Source organism: Silurus meridionalis, chromosome 3 (assembly GCF_014805685.1).
Source record: "Silurus meridionalis isolate SWU-2019-XX chromosome 3, ASM1480568v1, whole genome shotgun sequence".
Lineage (NCBI taxonomy): Eukaryota > Metazoa > Chordata > Actinopteri > Siluriformes > Siluridae > Silurus > Silurus meridionalis.
Window position 1 is genome coordinate 27,575,652 of NC_060886.1, and position 3,651 is coordinate 27,579,302.

Genomic DNA, 3,651 nt, shown 5'->3' on the forward strand with positions numbered 1-3,651 from the left:
CACATTAACTCCACAAATAAGACTCTCGGGTTTACGGGCAATGTCAGTAAACATTTACTCAGAATCACATCGGTTTTCAGAATCCACTTTTCTCTTCGCCATTGTGAGGGGCTTCACAATAACTTTACAATAGGGTTAAATACATCAACAGAAGCTTGACTTGATTGACGTTCCCAGGTAGCCTAGCTAAGGCAGCTGAAGCACTGCATTATGGGATCTGTAGTTTGTGTTATCAGCGCTTCATATCGGCGGCCATTATTAACAATAATAATAGATCTAAATAAAATGATCTTGCAAATATAATTGTACATCGGGCCAGATGTTTATGTTTGACACATATGATGTAGGTCGTCGTGTCATTTATCTTTCCTGAGTTTTAAGTTTTAGGTTTAATTGTAAAATACAAGTCCAAAGGAGTACAGTTCAACACCTGGATAAAAAAAACCTTTCTAGCTGCGACTGGATGAGCAAAGTTTAAGATAAGATGTGTGATTTGACAAGAAAAGCTGGAAAGATGGAAACGCCAGAGAATGGCATTGGCTGAGCAAAGTAGAAAAAAATTTCTGCCATTGGCTGATAAAAGATGGAGAAACATTTGTTTGAATTTTAAATCACAATAACACATACAAACCTTATAACATCTAAGTAAAACTTTTGACAACCTCAATTTTTTGTTTATTAACTTTTTTTTTTTTTAATCGGTTCAGTAATTTCCGACTCCTCAAATGAAATCCAAGTAACTCTGTACAAAAGAGTTTGGTTCGATCACTTTAATTCAAACAAAAAATATTCAGTGATGTCGGTTCACATTCAACTGAGTCTGAATTGATAGATTCACTGGGAAAAGACTCGATTCCACAGATTTAGAAAACTCTATGTGGTATGAAAAATAAAGGAAACCAAAACAGTTCTGTCTCCACAAAAATAATGCTTTGAGCAGTCTATTTCTCTTTCAAAGAACAGTTCAATACCACAACACTCATCAGAATCTCATGTTCAAGAATTAAGTTTGCATTTTTTATTACACTCGAATACATACCTCACCAAAATAAAAAAATTAAAAATCACGTATGTCTGTACTATATTTTATTTTTTGACCACTTTTTATTCTTCCCATAAGCAACTAACGTGCCGGGGCGAGGCTTCTACTTAGAAACAATGTGATTTGATCATCACTGCCACAGCAATCAATTTACTGACATCCAGTTTATTCCTATTTGATCTTTTCCCTCACATTATATACCCAGTTCTGATTTGTTTATTTCTTTACCAAACTGTTTCATCTTTTCACTATTAATAATTAATTGTCTAAATTAACCCAGCCATTAGGGTTGCACAAGCCAGTGCACTCTTAGCGCTGGTTCCAAACCCGGATAAATAGAGAGGGTTGCTTAAAGAAGGGCATCCAGCATAAAACGTGCCAAATTAAATATTCGGGTCACACACCAGAATTTCATACCGGATCGGTCGAGGCCCGGGTTACCAACAACTGCCACAGGTATTGTTAGCCAATAGGGTACTTGTGGAAATTGGGCTACTGTTGGCGAAGAAAGAGAAAGAGAGGAGGAAGATATCTACAGAGATAGCAGGGAAAGGAGAAGTGGAGGAGAGTGGAGGTCGGGTTGGTATTTTAAATGTTGGTACTATGACTGGTAAAGTAAGAGAGTCAGCTGATATGATGGAGAGGAGAATGGTAGATATGTTGTGTGTTCAGGAGACCAAGTGGAAAAGAAGTAAGGCCAGAAACTGTTCTATTATGGTGTGGATGGAAAGAGAAATGGTGTAGGGGTGATTCTGAAGGAAGAATATAGTAAAAATGAAGTGGAGAGTTTCTGATATGGTGGAGAAATTGAAGCTGGAAGTTGAATGGATGATAATAAATGTCATTAGTGCTTATGCTTCACAAGTGGGTTGTGAGATGGAGGAAAAGGAAAACTTTTGCAGTGAGTTAGAAGAAGTGGTAGAAGTGTACCTAGGATAGAAAAATTGGCGAGATTTCAGTGGCCAGGAATTGTGAAGGGAACAGAGGTGATGAGGAGGTGATGGGTAGGTTAGGCTTTAAGAAGAGGAATGTGGAAGGGCAGATGGTGGTAGATTTTGCTAAAAGGATGGAAATAGCAGTGGTGAACACTTATTTTAAGAAGAAGGAGGATCATAGGTTGACGTATAAGAGTGGAGGAAGATGCACAAAGGTGGACTATATTCTATGTAGTAGATGAAACCTGAAGGAGATTGTAGACTGTAAGGTGCTGGCATGGGACAGTGTAGCTAGACAGCATCAGATGGTGGTCTGTAGGATGGTTTTGGAGCTAAAGAATAAAAGGAGGAGAGCAAGGACTGAAAGAAGAATAAGTTGGTGAAAACTGAAGGAGGAAGACTGTAGTGTGAGATTCAGGAAGGGGACAGGTGAAGAGGTGCTGGATGATTGGGCAACTACAGAACTACAGAAGTGATAAGGCAGACAGTTAGAAAGGTACTTGGTGTGACATCTCGAAAGAATAAGAAAGACAAAGAGACATGGTATTGGAATGAAGAAGTGCAGGAAACTGTGCCAGTGGTGATTCTAGCTTAATGGCGCCCTGAACGAACCACTCCATCACCCAACCCCCACATCCCCTGCCTCCACCTAATAACTAAAAATAACCAACAACAATTGGCACAATCTAGTACAAATACATTAGCACTTGACACAGTATACAAACAAAATATTTTTTTTACTACAAATGAATCATTGTAGAAAATCCGACCAGCACCTGTATGGCTGATACTAATGAGAGTTATCACGTCTGAATTCACATCATTGTGCACAATTGATCAAACTTTCAAAATCAAAGAACCACACAACTCCTTGGCTAATTTTAACGATAAGATACGTACATACAACATCTATTTTACCACAATCTAGATGACTTTTAAATTAGTCTTTTAAGCTACACTGGAGATTCCCCTTAATGAACTCAGCTCAGAACATAATCAGTACATTCACAGAAAACCTTTATCACATCACCTTAATTACAGTTAACCAAATAAATAAGTGGCAGTTTAACTACTATTCAGTTAGACTATTTAGTTTGTAATTGTTTTGTTGCAAGTTACACATATTATGATAAACTACATACAAGTTAAACAGAAAAAGAAAGATTATTGCTCTATGTGTAAAAGCATACAGTAGTGGGCAACACAGCATAAACTAGTTGATAATTAATTATTATTGAATTATTTCATTAAATGCATTAGCTGTTACTATCTTCATAACGAGATGAGTGATGGAGATAAATACACACATCTTTTGCATATTTCCTCTCTTCATCTTTCGTCTTTTTTCTGAATTAGGCTGATGATGGCAGACCTATTTTTGAAATCCATAATTTTAATTTGGATTCAGCTCTCTTTACTGACGTGATGTCACCCAACCCCTGCTTCTCGTTTCTGAGTGTATGAGGCACTTGAGTGTAATGGCACTTCTCCGAGTGGTGTGCGCACAATCCCAGTAACAACTATGTTCATTGAAGGTGACATGATATTAAAATTAATGTGACTGTGATGCCTTAATCCAACACTGATTTTATTTACATATCCATTGTATACTTGATTGCACTGATTGTTATTTACACACACATTTACACATTTATACACACTAAACACATTTAA